General features: G+C 40.5%; 1 protein-coding gene and 1 long non-coding RNA gene across 2 annotated transcripts in view; both read right to left on the bottom strand.

The window, feature by feature from the left end:
• Window positions 1–5,598: 5,598 nt before the first annotated feature.
• Window positions 5,599–7,334, bottom strand: LOC143664812 (uncharacterized). Its single transcript, XR_013166592.1, has 3 exons — window positions 7,223–7,334; window positions 6,287–6,345; window positions 5,599–5,633 (listed from the first exon to the last, which is right to left on the bottom strand). It is a non-coding gene; the product is annotated as an uncharacterized LOC143664812 (long non-coding RNA).
• Window positions 7,335–7,369: 35 nt separating this feature from the next.
• LOC143664751 (uncharacterized) overlaps window positions 7,370–18,348 on the bottom strand; it is an 83,883-nt gene continuing 72,904 nt past the window's right edge. Inside the window, exon 10 of the mRNA XM_077138150.1 lies at window positions 7,370–7,460. The gene's annotated coding sequence lies outside the window, so the exon portion shown is untranslated. The remainder of the gene's footprint in view (window positions 7,461–18,348) is intronic.

The raw sequence follows: 18,348 nt of genomic DNA on the forward strand, positions 1-18,348 counted from the left end.
GGATTCCCTACAGGCGGGGTGATGAGACGATCAGGCTCCCACCCAGCAACCAGCTTCCAAAACCTGCTTGAGCAGTTTCTGCTCAGAAGTGCCTCCATCTATCCTGAGCAGAGGTCTGGCCGTCGTAGCTGGGCCCCACCAGACTCTACCCATTGCAAGTGGCCACACACAGTCTTGCAGAAGGTGCACACTCCTCTGAAGTCCCAGAGCCACCTGCGTGCAGCACTCTGTCCCTCTGGGCTTTCCACCTTCCACCCCCACATGGGGGCTCTGCCTACACAGCAGGCTCCACCCCATATGACAGACTCTACCCACACAGCAGGCTCCACCCCATATGACAGGCTCCTTCTACACAGCAGGCTCCACCCGATATGACAGACTCTACCCACACTGCAGGCTCCACCCCATATGACAGGCTCCTTCTACACAGCAGCTCCACCCCATATGACAGGCTCCACCCACACAGCAGGCTCCACCCCATATGACAGGCTCCTTCTACACATCAGCTCCTCCCACTGCAGGCTCCACCCCACCATTTAAGGGCTGCAGAGATGTGGCTGGGTCTTCACTAAAGCGCCACTGCATTCTGTGAGGGACAGAGACCTTTCAGACCAAAGCGATGGACTTCACCAGGGAAGCACACACTTCCAGCAACCCACGGCCGCACCTGGGGTCCAGGCTGACGAGGGCTTACTGTGAACGCTCCTGGGACTCGTAGTCTCATGCAGGTAGACGCAAGCCATGCTGAACTCTGTCATCACGTCACTGGACAGGAGCTCTCTGGAAGAGAAAGGGTGACTCCCTAATGCAAACCCACCAGGCACCCACTGTCCTGTGGGCACAAGGGTGCTGGCACCGACACTTTCACACCCTGACAACCATAAGGCAGAGAAGGGATGAGTGAAGGATGCTGACAGCTGGGACAGGAGCCGGCAAGCCTGTGTAGTTTGGTGCTGGGCACAGAGTCCCCCAGTCACCCACAGCCCCCCAGATGGAGGACCCTGCCAGGGGTGCAGCCGGGGCATTTCTCGGCACAGGGACCCTGGTCACCTCACAGCCCAAGATGGGGAACATGCCAGGGCCTCACGGTGCATGTCTAGGCTCCATGTGGCACCAGAGCTCCAGCAGCAGGAGTCACATTCACACTTTCACACTCACAGTCCTGGGGCCATGAGGGAGGGCAGTGAACAAGGTCTTCTCGCCTCCTGGTTTCTGCTGAGAAATCTATGCATAGTCTTATTGGGCTTCCCTTGTATGTGATGGACTGCTTTTCTCTTGCTGCTTTCAAGATTCCCTCTTTCTCTTTGACCTCTAGATTCTGATTAGTAAATGTCTTGGAGTACTCTAGTTGGATCTATTCTCTTTCGGCTACCTGCACATCTTGGATCTATAATTTTAAGTCTTTCATAAGAGTTGGGAAATTTTCAGTGATAATTTCCTCCATTAGTTTTTCTCCTTCTTTTCCTTTCTCTTCTCCTTCTGGGACACCCACAACACGTATATTCATGTGCTTCATATTGTCATTCAATTCCTGAGTCTCTGGGAAAAATTTGCCTTTTTTCCCTATATATTTTTTTTCTTGTTGGATTTCAGATGTTCCGCCTTCCAGTTCACTAATCCTATGTTCTGCCTCTCGAATCTACCATGTAGGTTTCATTGTTTTTTTCATCTCTTCTACTGTGCCTTTCATTCCAATAAGTTCTGTGATATGTTTTTCAGACTTTTGATTTCTTATTTTTGTTCATTCCTTGCTTCTTTAATCCTCCATCAATTCATTGATTTGGTTTTGTTGAGGTTTTCATTGTCTGTTCGTATGTTCTGAATTAATCATTTCAACTCCTGTATCTCATTTGAATTGTTGGTTTGTTCCTCTGACTGGGCCATATCTTCAATATTCCTAGTGTGATTTGTTATTTTTTGCTGGTCTAAGCATTAATTACCTTACTCAGTTTATTCTGGAGATTGTTTTCACTTTTTTAACTACGGTCTTCCTGCTGGATGAATTTGCTGTCTACCTCTTCTTTAACCTTCAGTTCACCTTTTCCTGGACCTCAAGCTTAGGTTTTGTTTAAAAGAGGAGAAATTTTCAGTTCGTTTTCTGTTTCTTGCCTGACTGTATGGTGCCATTCCCCCCCCCCATTAGGACAGTCTACTTAGGTATTATAGACCCCAGCTGGATTTTCCAGACCAAACTGGCCTCCTGTTAGGAGGAAAGAGTCACCTGCATTGGTTTTCCCTGAGGGCGAGACCCAGCAGGTTGAAAGACTTTCTTGTGAAGTCTCTGGACACTGTTTTTCCTGTCCTGCCCACTATGTGGTGCTTGTCTGCCTACAGGCCACACCAGCATCAGATCACGTGGTACCATTAACTTTGGTAGACTCTCCCTGCTGGGGATGGGTGGTGACAGAGGAGGGTTGTAGGCTGGTTTTAATGGGTTCAAATTACCAAGCCCTGGTGTCTGAATTCTTGAGGAGGATTTCACCTGAGTTTGGGCCTCACCTCTCTATTGGGGAAGGCACTGGCTCCAGACAAGCTCTCAAAGAGCTTGTTTCTGCCTATGCCTGGCACAGTTGCAGCCTCAGAAGTCCTGCCACTGTATCCAAAGGCAGCCAAGCCTCCATAAAAACAGCCACAAAAACCTGTTTCTTTTTGTTTTTTTTTCTTTCTCAGTCAGCCCTGTCCCATTAGCACCAGGGCAAAAAGAGCCAGCTCTGCTCTGACCAGTTCACCTGAGCTGGGGGCCTATTTTTAGTAGTCAGAATTTGTGAATTAATTCCACACTTGAAGCTAAGTTGTGCCAGCCCCTGCTGCTGGTAAAGTCCCCTTCCTTTCCCCTCTGGGAAGCAGCCTGTTGGGGAGGATGCCAACTACCTTGGCTTGGGGAATCGTCATTCTGGGGGCCTCACAGCCAGTCCAGCTGGTCCAGCTGGGGTACGCTGTGTGTCCAGTCACTGATGTGGTCCCAGGAGCTATTCTGTACTATCTGGTTATTAGTAGCTGTTCTGGAGGACGAACTAGATCCCACACCTCACAAGCTGCCATCTTGACTCCTCCTCAATATGTACTATTTTTTAAAAAGGTTATGATGCTAAGATTCACAAAATACAGATTCAGTTAACATTACTGAATTCAAGATACCTTTGTCATTACATATTTTATTCTGTTGACAGACACTAAAATATAAACATTATCTTCCTAAAGTCTCAAAAACCTCTGGCATTAAAGAGGTCTTTACTTGACATTTATTCAATAAAATTGAGAATCAGGAAAGTTACATCATATACTTTGACATGTTTCAAAAGTTTACAAGGCAAATTTACATATGGGGGAAGAAAATGCCAAAAGTTAATATTTTCTACTGCAAAATAAAATTATATTTAATACCAAAGCAGGAAATACCTTTAAATGAAGCAGTGCCACTGAACCTATTGGAATTTATAGCCACCTTGCAAATCTTATCTGGAATCGTGCTAATGATCCCTCTCTTGAACAAACCTTTAAAGAGGAAGGAAGAGCCAGGTATAAGTAGCATACTCACCAGAATACTTATATCTGGTTAATACCTGGCTGCTCACCACTTCAGTGGGACACCTATAGGACTGGCAACTACAATCCGAGGCCCAAACCGCCCACCACCTTTTCTATGAATGAAGTTTTACTGGACAAGCTCACTCATTTACATAGTGTCCATGGTCTATGGCTGCTTTTCCATTAGAACAATAGAACTGATTAGTTGTGAAAGAGACCCTACGGCCAGGAAAGCCTAAAATATATTCACCATCTGGCCCATCAGAGAAAAAGTTTGCCGATCTCTGCCCTAGGAAACTCCAGAGAACAAAGAGACTGGAAAATTCTGTTGTAAAGATCAGGTGATTGCTCAGAAACCACCGAAACACCCAAACGGAAAAGGTATTTTAAAATAGGCATCCATTTTTCAGTGAGAAAGAATTTCACATTATCTGGCTCCTACCCTTCATCTCTCGAGGCAAGTTCCTTCTGTCCATGTCCGTTACTTGTTCACTGGGCCCTCTTCTCCTCCTCCTCACCTCCTCCTTAGGAACGACTGAGCTGTGCCACCAGTTTTGCTGCTTTCACCTGGTGTCACTGTGAATTACAAGGGATGAGTGGGATCTGGAAAAGACACACAGAGCCCTTCCCAGATTAACCTCTACTCTGCCAGATCAACGCCCACATTTGGAGCTGCAGGGGAAAAGTTGGCATCATAAAAAAAACCTCTGTACCCAAGGAGCCAGGAAAGTAATGAAGGTCTCGGCCACCAATCATTTATCTTTCTCAAAGCACACAGAAAAATTTCCTAAATTCCCCTAAGTCCAATGCAAAGCTGAAGCTCAGACCAACCAGACATCAGAGTTCCAAACAGATCCGATTTAAGCAACTAATTCTGTTGGGTGGGATGGGGAGGCAAGGGGGGCGGTGATGAGAAGAGAGGTGGGAGAAAAGAAGAGAAGGGGTTAAGGAAGATGAAAAGTGCAAAAGTGCAAAAGAAGAAAGATCTGGAAACAAAGAAAATGAGAGCTCAAGCTTAAAGAGAAGAAAATCAAGAGTAGGCAGTGATGGGAAAAGAACAGGCCTAGAGAAGTACAAAATATAAGAGAAAGGAGCATTCTCTGACATGGGTACCTTAGAGCAACAATCAACCCTTGGGACCAGGTTTCTATCTAAACTGGGTGAAGAGAGCCAGTTACCATCAAACACAAAGTTGAGGGGACTGAGGCAAAATTTAGAGCATATGAAAGTGCCCATCAGTTCCAGCGAACTGTGGACACATGTAAAAGACCCTAGTGATTTGATTTGATCTTTCAATAAAAGTCATAATCCTGTTTTTTAGTTTAGTTGTTTTTTCACGGAAGGCACAGGACTGAACCCGGGTCTCTGGCATGGCAGGCAAGAACTCTACCGTTGAGCCATCGTGGCCTGTCCCTGTTTTTTTTTAATTTAATTTTCTTCCCCTTTGTTTTGGTGAAATCTATCTATCTTTAAATTAGGAAAGTTATTTTTTAATTTATTTTATTGATTTATTTTTTCACACTGCAATAAAAGCAAAATTGGTCCAGATCCAGTTGACCATAAAAGCATTTAGCAAGTTTCTTCAGGACTCAGACTTTGCAAAAGCCCTTCCCTGGGAAGGATGAACAAAAGAAAAACAATTATGCCCCAAATATGCAGAGGGTATGCCTGGGCCCAGGCCAGGGAACCAACCTGTATCGACACAAGACACTAGACTGCAAATCACTTTGTAAATCAGTTGAGCTACCACTGATACCCCAAAACCCTTTGCTGATATTTGACTAAGAATAAAAGGCAGAGGAGACCATAGTAAAGTTAATGGAGAGAGACAAAGGGAAAGGCTATGTGTATGCATATGTATGTACATGTACATACGTGCTGTCGAGGACAGGTGGCAGAAGTTATGGATGGAGTAAGCCTGGACCCGTTGGTGGCTGGACAGAGCAGACACCTGGTGTGTTCTGACCCAAGTAATTTAGGAAAGTCTCACACTGGATGGCACGAAGGCGAGGAATGATGGTGGGGCTTGCGGGGACTCAGCTGCTGATCAGACTTTTCTTTTGTCCATGGTAGAGATGCCTGCACAGTGAATGTCTGCTGGAAATCTGCTTGAGGAAAGACAGACAGATAGCACGTGCATCTGAATTTTTCCATAATGAAATTCATGTAAGAAAACTGACAGGCCTGAAAACTTCATTGTTCACCTAGAAAATTTTCTCTTTCAGAATCCTCTCTTTTTCCCAAAGGGACATGGAAGGTGGAGATACAGAAAGGAGGAAAATCCATTTTCTTAGTGACCTTTCATTAGACAGTCTTCAGAAAGCTGTCTATATAATACAGACTTACAGGTTATATATGATTATAATCTAGAACAGCTTTTTAGACAATGAGACCTTGTATATTATTCTAGGAAATTTAACATAAAATTCTCTATTTCATATGATCTATTAGTACTTGCCCCCTTTTCTCAGGGAACAAAGGAGGGGACTGATGCTTTTTACTAAGAGGGGGCAGAGGTGGGTATTAAGAACTAGTCTTTGTTGAGAACAATCTAAGGAAATGAGGGATGAGTTCAAACTCTAATATCTTCCAAAGGCAGTTTGGGAACAGCAGAAAGAATGTAGAACTTAAGGACGGTAAACCAGGGTTTGTGCTTAGCTCTGAATTTCTGAGATTCACTTTCCTCATCTGTCAAAGAGGAATAACAACAGCTGTTTGTCTACACCTGGGTCTCCCCACTAAGTTGTATTCCCAGTACCTGGCAATATGCTCAACACACGGTAGATGCTCAAGACGTGCTCGAAGACTCAAGGTTGTCTGAAAAGAAAAAGATATGCAACAAGGAGATCAGTAAACACATCCCATGAACGCATTTACTAAATTTCAGTGAATTAATTCCCTTGTCTATACTTAAGCTACCATTGAAAGCCAACCACTGCTGTTCCTATCACGCTATTTTTCCTTAGTTCCTTATACTTCTAATAAGCTTGCTTCCTTGGGCCTTATGTATCAGAACACAAGTGAACATTTTTATCTATACAAACATACACTTGAACACTCACCTCCTCAATGGGTGCATTATACACCACAAAGATTCTAATTCATAGCTTCATATTTCTTTGCATTTTTTCAAGTCTGTACAAGTCAAAACTGTATATTTTTTAGGCAATGTGTTTGTAAAGCTTATGTGTAAATCAAAGTCCTGTGAGTTAAACATAAACTCAAGTGCATTCAGAGAACTAGTCATTTAAATAAAACTTGACATGAGCTATTCTGCAAAGGCAAGATTTCTCCGGTCTCACACATATATACCTTGAAATTTACAAACTGCTCTCCCACCCCACCCCAATCACATGCTTCCTTCTCCAAGTCTGCCTAAAAGGAAAGTTGCCTATGTGAGCAGCCATGCTTCTAGCAGCCTGGACCACACTCACCTATCAGTTCACTCTCTGTGTTCAGTCACAGTCACTAATGTCCCTAAAGTGGGTGAACTTTCAGCAGGCCAGCGTCTTTCTACTGAACAGAATGGCCGATTTCAACAAAGGTCCATTTGAAACCCTAGGTCTTGTGTTTCCAAAGCTCAGTTCCTACTACTGGGACAGAGTAGGTAGTGATCCTTGCCCACACCAAGCCCTTGCCCCACTCCACAACCAGGCTCTCTGTTCTCACTTCCAGCAGGCTCCTGGCCACTGACCAGAGGGAAGGCTGATGTGGTTGCTATCCTTGAGCTTCAGACAGCTCTTCCTGAACTTGCCCATGCTTTTTTCAGTCGGGGCTTCTCCTGGCACAGCTGATGGAGGATGATATTAAGCTCCCATTCCAGATGTCAATTTCCCACTCACCATCTCCTGTTCCTTGTGCTGCAGCAGCTCTTCCAGGTTCTTCTGCTGGAGTGCAGCCCATGTCAGCTCCTCCTCCCAGGTGCGGAGCTCCTGCAGGACAGGTGAGAACCATGAGAGAGAAGCAGGACACTGAGTGCACAGCAGTTAGGGGGATAAAGTCAGAGACCCCAGAGGGCAAGTGCTCGTGGCAACCTGAGGGACTGGCCAGGCCCTGCAGAACTTGTACTAGGTACCCCATGCTCCAAGTCTCCAGTGGAGAGAGGAGGCTGGTAGTTAACTGATCAATGAGCCCCTAACCACCATGGATGGTGGGGAAAGGAAGGCGTAACATAGGCGTACTGAGGATGCAGCCAGAGTAGCTAAAGCCACAGGCCAACCCCTAGAGAGGGAAGCTGCGAGCTCCCAGCTACTCCTTGAACCTTGTTTAAAACTGCCTGTGGCTGAAAACTATAGTCATGTATTTGAACTCCGAAGTCTAAGTTCTATTTTATTTTTTTTCATTTTATAGGATTAAAAAAAAGACAAAGAGAACTACATTAATGTGATTTAACTTAAAATATGCCCACTGCAAATGAATCACCCTCCAGGCATCACCTAACATTCAAATAAAAACAAATATATGGGGCCGCGGTGGCTCAGCGGGCAAAGTGCTTGCCTGCTATGCCGGAGGACCTCGGTTCGATTCCCGGCCCCAGCCCATGTACCAAAAACGGAGAAACAGAATACAATAAAACAAGAAAATGTTTATAAAGATGTTTCCCTTCTTCCTTCCTTCCTTCCTTCTATCCTTCCTTCCTTCTCTCTGTCTTTCCTTTAAAAAAAAAAAAAAAAAAAAAAAAAAAAAAAACACAAATATATGTTTAGGACATGAATAAAACACTTTCATGAACTTTTCATCCAACTTGCCCTCCATCCCCAAGAGAATGTCAAAACAGCCATGAAAGTGATAGAAAGGAGATACGTAGGAAGACGATTAGCACCTTGAAAAGTGTTAACAGGGTAGTGGCATCATGGGATTAACAAAGCCTTCCTGACCAAAAGGAAAATAAGACAAAACGAAGTTTTAGTGGCTAAGAGATTTCAAACAGTAGAGAGGTTATCCTGGAGGTTATTCTTATGCATTATGTAGATATCCCTTTTTAGTTTATGGTGTATTGGAATGGCTGGAGGGAAGTACCTGAAACGTTGAGCTGTGTTCTGGAAGCACTGATTCTTGAAGATGATTATATAACCAAACACCTTTTACAATATGACTGCTTGACTATGAAAACCTTGTGTCTCATTGCTCCTTTTATCCAGGGTATGGACAGATGAGTGAAAAAGTAACGTTAAAATAAATAAATAATGGGGGGAATAAAAGGAAAAAATTGGGTAGATTGACTTACTTGTGGTCAATGAGAGGGAGGTATAAGGGGTATGGAATGTATGGGCTTTTTCTTTTTTCTTTTTCTGGAGTGATGCAAATGTTCTAGAAATGATTACAGCGATCACCAACGTGATGATAATGTGAGTCATTCATGGTACACTATGTATGGACTGCATGTGTCTGAAGATTCCTCAATTAAAAAAAAAAGATAATACAGAAAATGTAAAGCCAAAATAAAGAAAGTTACAGGGTGAGTACCAACAGTTGTTGAATAATTGCTGAGTCAATGAATGAATGAACTAGAAATAGGAAGAAGAGATAATTTTCTAAATGCAAACCTTTATGTAAACAGGTTCATCATAATTTCCAACAAGAGGGCAGTGTGACAGACACTGTGTGCCTCCACAGATGGAAGGCGGGAAGACTTGGGCAAACCCCAATCCCAAGCCCAGATGTCCAGGTGGCCAGGCCCTGGGAGCACAGACATTGCCCAGCACTCACTTAGGTATCACAGAAAACTATATGGCAGAAGGAAGACTACTATTACACAGATCTACCTCACAGGCTGGCTTTGATTAGCAACTAGATTTATGGGAAAGGAAACTCTATTCTTTTCAAGTTAATTGAGATGCTGACTGTATGAAACTAGTTTCAGAATTTAAAACTTACATATAATTGACATAAGATGGTTCAAAATGCTACATTAAATAGTACACTTTAACAACCTACATTGTTAATTTATGAAGAAACACTTAGAGGAGATGAGATCTAGACAAGATGCTAACACAAGGTAACATGTAATAATCAACATAAAAACTGATCAAGTGTGTTGAAAATAATTCAAAACCATCAAATACTTTTAGCCAGGATTATCAGAAAAATCTGGTAAACTATTTAGAACAAGCCAATTATAAACAAAAAACTTTTAAGTGAATTTAACTTTACTGATATTTTATGGTACTTCTGGTTCTTTAAAATTTTAAATGATTCTACTTTTTTCACTTGTTTTTCATAATGCATAAATAAGCCATTTGGTATATGAGATATACAACCTTGGTAAGAAATCTCAGGTTTGGTAAGTACAGTCCTAGAAGAGTTTATATACTTAAGGATACCAAGATTCATTCTTTTATATCATAAATATAACTTTTAGAAGAAATTCTACCGTTCTCTCATTCATTGAACTGTCACTTATATGGACCACAGGTCTGGGTGAGATTTAGATGACCTAAAATGGAAAAAAGTTAGTTGGACTTTTTTTCTCAAAAATTTTAATACAACTAAATGAGAATAAATAGATGGGAAATAAAGATGTCTGTATAAAGGATACAAACATTTCAGTAAGTAATACCTTGATACAGATCAGAGCAGGAAGAGGAAATAAAATGGAAATAATTTGCATGTTGATACAAGCCAGCAAAATTTGAATTAAAGACCTCCTGTGTAAGAAAGACTCTTGGATTTAGTCAAATCATTCCATACCCCAGAAACCAGTACCCAGAAGGGTTCTCCAAGCTGAGGTTTCTACATGACTGTCAGTGTTGGTCTCATGCCGCCTGTTCTAGTTTGCTAGCTGCAAGAATGTAACACAACAGAAATGGGTTGGCTTTTTAAAAAGGGGGATTTATTTTGTTAGTTCTTCAGAGGAAAGGCAGCTAACTTTCCACTGAGGTTCTTTATTACATGGGAAGGCACAGAATGGTCTCTGTTGGCCTTCTTGCCAGGCCTCTGAGTTCCAACAACTTTCCCCAGGGTGATTTCTTTCTGCATCTCCAAAGGCCTAGGCTGAGCTTTGAGTGCCGAGATAAGGTATGCTGAGGTGCTTTGGCTGTGCTACACTGCGCTCTCTCATTTAAGCAGCAGCCAATTAAGTCAAATGTCATTCATTGCAGCAGGCACACCTCCCAGCCAACTGCAGGCGTAATCAGTAACAGATGAAATTCACATACTATTGGCTCAGGTCCACAGCAACAAAACTAGGTGACTTTCACCTGGCCAATTTGACAACTGAATCTAACTACCACATGTCCACCCCTCCTCAACTTGGCAATAACAAGCATCACCTTAAACAGGTGCAAATAATTATCTTCTGGCTGCGGATCTGGGAATCATAAAACATGTTATCTGATGCTAATATGCAAAGGAGGACAGTCAGGATCAGAGAAACTGGAAGGAAAACCTGCACAGCAAACACCATCGGATTTCAAAATCTGAAAGTCATTTATCCTTCGGCTTTAGAAACTGGCAATCCCACCCTTTCTGAGGGCCTATGCAGTGGCCCGCCTCTTTCCAAATCAACCTCAGGGAACATCGAGGAGACCACCTTTTTCTCGGCTCCACTCTCTCCAGGCATCAGGGCCACCCCTGGGCTCTCTGCCATTTCCAGGGCACATGCTGAACCCCACCATGTGGCGGCAGCCAGGCTCTCCCCAGTCCCCCAAGGAATGTGTTCTACCTTCTTCAAGGCCTGAGGCTGCACGACTCTTCCACTGCAACAAGGTGGGAGACTCTTCCTCACCCTCTCCATGTATATGGGTGGGTCCACTCTCCAGGCTGAGGTTTCTTGGCTTCAGGCCTGAGCTTCCATGGTTCTTACTCTGCAAACTCCAATCTCTCCCTTTTATGTCCACCTTTGTCCAGATTGGCAGTGGTTCCGTTTACACCAACAGCCTCTTCAAGCACTCCAGGACTTCTCCTTCGTTCTCTTCACATTTCCTCCAGAATCTTCCCCTTAGCCATCCAAAACACTGTTCCAACATATCTGGTATTTGCAAACTGCAGCAGCACTCCACTCTCAGATACCAAAATCTGCTCTAGTTTGCTAGCTGCCAGAATGCAATATATCAGAAACAGAATGGCTTTCAAAAGGGGGAATTTAATGAGTTGCCAGTTTACAGTTCTGAGGCTGAGAAAATGTCCCAATTAAAATAAGTCTACAGAAATGTCTAATCTAAGACATCCATCCAGGGAAAGATATCTTGTCTCAAAAAGGCCAATGAAGTTCAGGGCTTCTCTCTCAAGTGAGAAGGCACATGGCGAACACAGTCAGGACTTCTTTCTCGGCTAGAAGGGCACATGGCGGACATGACGTCATCTGCTAGCTTTTTCTCCTGGCTTTCTTGACAATCATAAATAAATAATGCTGCTATAAACATTGGTGTGCGAATGTCCATTTGTATTCTTGCCTTCAGTTCCTTTAACTATATACCTAGTAAAGGGATGGCTGGATAACACAGCAATTCTATACTTAGCTTCCTGAGGAACCACCAAACTGCCTTCCAGAGCAGTTGCATCATTTTATATTCCCACCAACAATGGATAAGTGTGCCTCTTTATCCACATCCTCTCCAGCACTTGTCATTTTCTGTTTGATTTTATTTAATGTCCATTCTAATGGGTATCAGATGATATCTCACTGTGATTTTGATATACTATACCAGTTAATAGCTGATGATGTTGAGTAACTTTTCATGTGCCTTTTAGCATTTGTATTTCTTCCTCCTAGTGAGGAAGTAACAACACATATACCCCCACCTCCTGGCTGAAGATGCAGAAGTAGGGAAGAACTATCCTCAACAAAAGGGGCAATTCTTCAGAGGTGTGATTGTGAGAGCAGGAAAGAGATAGTGCTTTGATATGTGATGAGTTTAAGGGAGGGTATTTATTTCATGGGAGAATTTCCTATGGGTTTAAATGCCAAAGGAAATGATTGAGGAATAGAGTCTGGTACATAACAGTTGTCCATTAATATTCAACAAATAAATTATTGAATTAATTAATAAATGGTAGATATTAATGTTGAACTGAATATATGAAAATCTTGAGAAAGGAGATGGAGGTAAAGGAGAAAATGGGGAAAGATTGCCTTTAGATAGGAAGCAAGAAACCTGCTTTCTTTTAAAGAAAGAGAAGTTGAGAAAGCTTATTGATATATCATCTACCGTTATTATTATTGATTTTTGTAGAAACAAAATCACCTGCTGGGACTAATATTAGAAATCAGAGTTTGGGATGATGAATACTAGAAAGAAGGAAGGAAGAAGGAAAAGGAAAAAAAAAGAAAATGCTAGAGATTTGAGAAGACTGAAGGAGTTTTGAGGTATGTGTTGCATGGGGTGGGGTGGGAAATGGGGCTGGAAAATTAGACAAGCATGGAAAGATTGTTAGAGTATTAGTTTGAATATGTAGCATATTAGAAATTGTGATATTTTGTATAAGCAGTGATGCCAATCTTCCCATTTGTGTAACTTTTTTTTTCAGCATTCAGCTTCTGATGGAGTTATCTGTATCCTTAGAATAAAGCCAAGGTTTAGTTAAGTACAGAAGTGCAGAGAGTATCCAGCGGAGATTTTAGAATTCAAATAATACTTTATTAATCATGGAATTCCAGCTTGGAAGAGGGTGGATCCTTTGGCAACTTTCAAGTAAAAAAGAAGCCCCAATAATTAATGGGGAAGAGAATACAGAAAAATCTGGAAGACCAGAGGGAACTAGACTGAGGAAAACAAGAGGGGAAGAAGTGTGGTACAGTCACTCACTTCAAAAAGATCCAGAACCCAGACCTCATAGTTGAAAGGAAGGTCCTTTGCATATGGTGTTAGGAGGGTAATTTCTTTTCATACTGGACTGTGGGATGGATGTTGGAAGCAAAATAAAAATGAGTATCATTTCATCATTATCTCTGTGGTATGGAGGTGATGTTTGTGGATGGCAGGTGGCCTATCGAGCTTGAATGCATCTCAGCTCTTGGAGACAGTTCTGTTTCTAAAACTGGTAAGCATGCAGATAAATACCTATTTTATTCTTAGCATAGATTTAAATCAAAGGAAAGGAAACAACAACTAAAGACATATACTTTCTCCCTAAAAAAGCAAATCATATGTTCCATTTCCCATCACCTACTGGTTTGTTCTATATTTACTCATCTCCAGAAATTTGAATTCAATACACAGCAGTGATTGCATTTTTTATAGAAAAGAAAGAATTAAAGTACTTATCATTAAGTCTCATATTTTCCCAAGTAATTTATTAAAGAAAAATCTAATAAGTGGTCTGTGATTAGTATACATTTTCCCACAGGTATGAGTATATTAATTTCTCTATTTTCTGAGAAAGGTAAAAGTGTTCTCATTTTGCTACCAAGGAAACAGTCAATAATACCAAAATTTCTTTATGAGTTTTTTGCCCCCTCCTTCCTGAGCTTAAAGAGTTTCTTGAAGTGATTTCTTTAGGCAATTTCATTTAGTCTTTCTCAGTTTTGGGTGGGGTGTATCTGTTCTTTGTTCACTTCAGATAATTGCAACACATAATTATCTAAAGTGAAGAAAATAAACACATTTCCAATGTCCTGATACAGCCATTTTACTATATCTACTTTTTAATTTACTCTATCTGTATTGTAAAAAACAAGAAATGAAAAGAAATTTGGAGATGACAAGGGGCATCTTGTTTTATAGTCTGCTTTTTCATTTAAGAAACTATTAACATGTTCTGTGTAATTAAATGTTTCCTACAATCTGCTGTTTGATGGCTACTTTCCACTGTGTGGATGAGCTGTAGTTTATGTGTTAAATCTCATACTTTTGAATATTTACACAGTTGCCATACCTATTTTAGAAGCCAAAAACATTCTTGTAGATAAACCCTTGTCAAGTGCAAAATTTTATCACAGCAAACAGCCCAGAGAAATGGAACAGATGTATCTATGGGACGCATGAGGTTAAGGTTTTATAGTTCATATTGACTTCTAGAGGGTCTTTATCCATTTAAATTCTCAACTGAAAATGAAAGCATTCCTTTATCCTCATTGTCTGGAAAAAAATGTTTTTTAACCATTTGTTTTAATTTCCTCATTGCTAATGTGGGCACCTAGCCATGAGTTGGTTTAAACAGTGAGGATTTATTGGCATAGAGTTTTGAGGCTAGGAGAAAGTCCAATATCAAGGTATTATCAAGGTGATGCTTTCTCCTGAAAAACTGGGGCTGGTTGCCAGGGATCCTTGGTCCTTGATGTTTCTGTCACATGGCAATGCACATGGCAGCCTCTCTTGGCTTCTCCTTTCTCTTTTGGTTTCTAGTGACTTGCAGCTTCTGGCTGCTCCTTCTGTGGCTTTTTCCTGTCTGACTTTCTCTCTGCTGATAAAGCACTCCAGTAATCCAGATTAAGGCCCAATCTTTTGTGCCACACTTTAACTGAAGCAACATCTTGAAGAGATCTTATTTACAATGATCCACACCCACCCAAAAGTATTAAATTTAAGAATATGTTTTTCTGGAACACACAGCTCCAAAGTGCCATACCAATCATCCTAAACATTTTTAATATGTTAGGGAAAAAGCACTCTATTGTAATTTATAATGCTTGATTAATGTAAACCTGAGTGATTTCATATATTCATTTTGTGATCCATATTATTTTTCAGACATGCCTAAATATACCTTTATTATTTTTCTTTTGTTAGAGGTTTTCCTAAGTGTTAAGGATTTTAAACAAATTTTTTCATATGTCAGGCTACTTTTTATTGACTTATTGCATGCTATTTCAATTTATGATGCTTTTAAAACAGACTGTAATTACTTTACATCAAAGTAATTCATAAAAGTGATAACACATGAAGTCATTCCAATGAGTCAAGGATTTGAAACTGTTTCCCTTACTCCTCCCTACAATCTTCTTGCCCAAACAATAACTGGTCGACTATTCTGATTCTAATTGTTCTCACCATATTCCTAAATAAAATAACAATTCCTCTATTTCTTTAACCGTCAACTTCAGACAGTAGCTACTGTTGTCCCTCTGTGCTGGATGACAATTTATTTTACCTATAGTTTCCCCTTTATTGCTCCTTCCTCTTAAAGGTTGATGGTTATAACATTATTTTTTCTTCTAACATTGGTGAACTGTGTTCCTTTAATTAATACACTTACACCTTATACTGGTTTGAAAGTTTTATGTACCCCAGGAAAGCCATGTCCTTCTAATGCAATCTTGTAGGAGCAGACCTATTGTTGGGTGGGACCTTTTGATTAGGATGTTTCCACAGGAGATGTAACCCACTCAATTGTGATTGGGACCTTTTTTTTTTAATGTATTTATTAATTAAAAAATTAAGAAACAAAACAAAACATCATACATAATCAGTAATTCACAATATCATCACTTAGGTGCATATTCATCATTTCTTAGATCATTTGCATTAATTCATAAAAAGACAATAGAAAAAGAAATAAAATGAACACAGGAACGAAAAAAAAAGACTATACCTACCATACCCCTTACCCCTCGCTTTCATTGATCACTAGCATTTCAAACTAAATTTATTTTAGCATATGTTCCCCCTATTATTTATTTTTATTCCATATGTTCTACTCCTTTGTTGACAAGGTAGATAAAAGGAGCATCAGACGCAAGGTTTTCACAATCACACAGTCACATTGTGACAGCTGTATCATTATTCAATCATCCTTAAGAAACATGGCTACTGGAACATAGCTCTACATTTTCAGGCAGTTCCCTCCAGCCTCTCAATTATGTCTTGAATAACAAGATGATATCTACTTGATACATAAGAATAACCTCCAGGATAACCTCTCGACTCTGTTTAGAGTCTCTCAGTCATTGACACTTTGTCTTATATCACTCTTCCCCCTTTTGGTCTAGAAGGTTTTCTCAGTCCCTTGATGCTGAGTCTCAGCTCATTCCAAGATCTCTGTCCCACGCTGCCAGGAAGGTCCATACCCCTGGGAGTCATGTCCCATGTAGAGAGGGGTAGGGTGGTGAGACTGCTTGTTGTGTTGGCTGGAGAGACAGGCCACATCTGAGCAACAAAAGAGGCTCTCTTGGGAGTGACTCTTGGGCCTAAATTTTAAGTAGACTTGACCCATCCTTTGCAGGGTTAAGTTTAATATGAACAAACCCCAAGACTGGGGGCTCAGCCTATAGCTTTGGTTGTCCACACTGCTTGTGAGAATATCAAGAATTCAACTTGGGGAAGTTGAATTTCTCCCCGTTCTCACCAGTCCCTGAAGGGGACTCTGCAGATACTTTTCCCCTCACTGATTGTGATTGGGACCTTTTGATTAGAGAGAGATGTGATCCATTCAAGGGGAATCTTTTTTTAATTTTATTTTTTATTTTTTTATTTTTTAAATTTAAAAAATTAACAACAAAAACATTAACATATCATTCCATTCTACATATATAATCAGTAATTCTTAATATCATTACATAGTTGCATATTCATCATTTCTTAGGATATTTGCATCAATTTAGAAAAAGAAATAATAAGACAACAGAAAAAGAAATAAAACAATAACAGGAAAAAAAAGATTATACATAACATACCCCTTACCCCTCACTTTCATTTATCACTAGTATTTCAAACTAAATTTATTTTAACATTGTTTCCCCTATTATTTATTTTTATTCCATATGTTCTACTCGTCTGTTGATATGGTAGATAAAAGGAACATCACACACAAGGTTTTCACAATCAGAGTCACGTTGTGAAAGCTATATCATTGTTCAATCATCATCAAGAAACATGGCTACTGGAACACAGCTCTACATTTTCAAGGGGAATCTTAATACGTTTTGTGGAGCTCTGTATGAAGAGAGTAACAGGCAGAAATCTTAGAGTTCAGACCTAACACAGAGAGCAGAGAGACAAACCCAAGACACAGGTGTTTGGAGATGCTAAGCTAAGACATGAAACCCAGAGTCTATCCTGGAGAAGCTAAATGAGGAGCCACAGATTCTTAGGGTGAAAGCCACTGAAAACAGGAACTTAGTGAACCATCTGAAACTAGAAGCTGGGAGAGAAGGACAGCACATGACATGATGTTCCTTCAAATGTGACAGAGAAAACCCAGATACTATAGGAGTTTTCTCAGAGTCAATCTATCTCTTTCTGGATGCCTTAATTTGGACATTTTCATGGCCTTAAGACAGTAAATTTGTAACTTAATAAATCCCCTCTGAAAACACGAGACCATTTCTGCTATATTGCATTCCAATAACTTTAGCAAACCAAAACATGCCTACATTTCATTTTCAAATATTTTATTCAGTATCTAAACTCCCCTCTGGGTAAGATGAGAATTTTTTTAATCCCCTTTTCTCCTCCCTATTGGAAGCTACATTCTTCCTTTTACAAATTGTCAAGGATGTTGAGATTTGTGCATGTCTTCACTTGTGTATTATAATCACAGTAATGTCTTACATGTGTCCATGAAAATCAGCAAGCAATCCCTGTATTATTATACCTAAGTAAATATTCTTCACTGCTGAGCCAAGCATCCCACTAGGAGAATATTCCCTTTCTTTAGATATTCTAGAAACAGAAGATGCCTAATATCAATGTCTTGATTTTAATTTAGCTTAAAATTAAAAGGTGCTCTTTTCTTATTCTGAAATTTTGGGGAAATGTCTCAGTTGAGTCACCAAAAATAAGGTTATGGTGTTGTTTCAATACAAATTTATAACATCTTATAAAAATATTCCTCCAGTCTGCATGCACTGAGCTTTTTTAAATAAGAAATGATTGCTGAATTTTAGCAATATCTTTTGATATATATATATATCAAGATAACCATTCCTTCTTAAAACAATTA

This window comes from Tamandua tetradactyla, chromosome 20 (assembly GCF_023851605.1).
Source record: "Tamandua tetradactyla isolate mTamTet1 chromosome 20, mTamTet1.pri, whole genome shotgun sequence".
In the NCBI taxonomy this organism is placed as follows: Eukaryota; Metazoa; Chordata; class Mammalia; order Pilosa; family Myrmecophagidae; genus Tamandua; species Tamandua tetradactyla.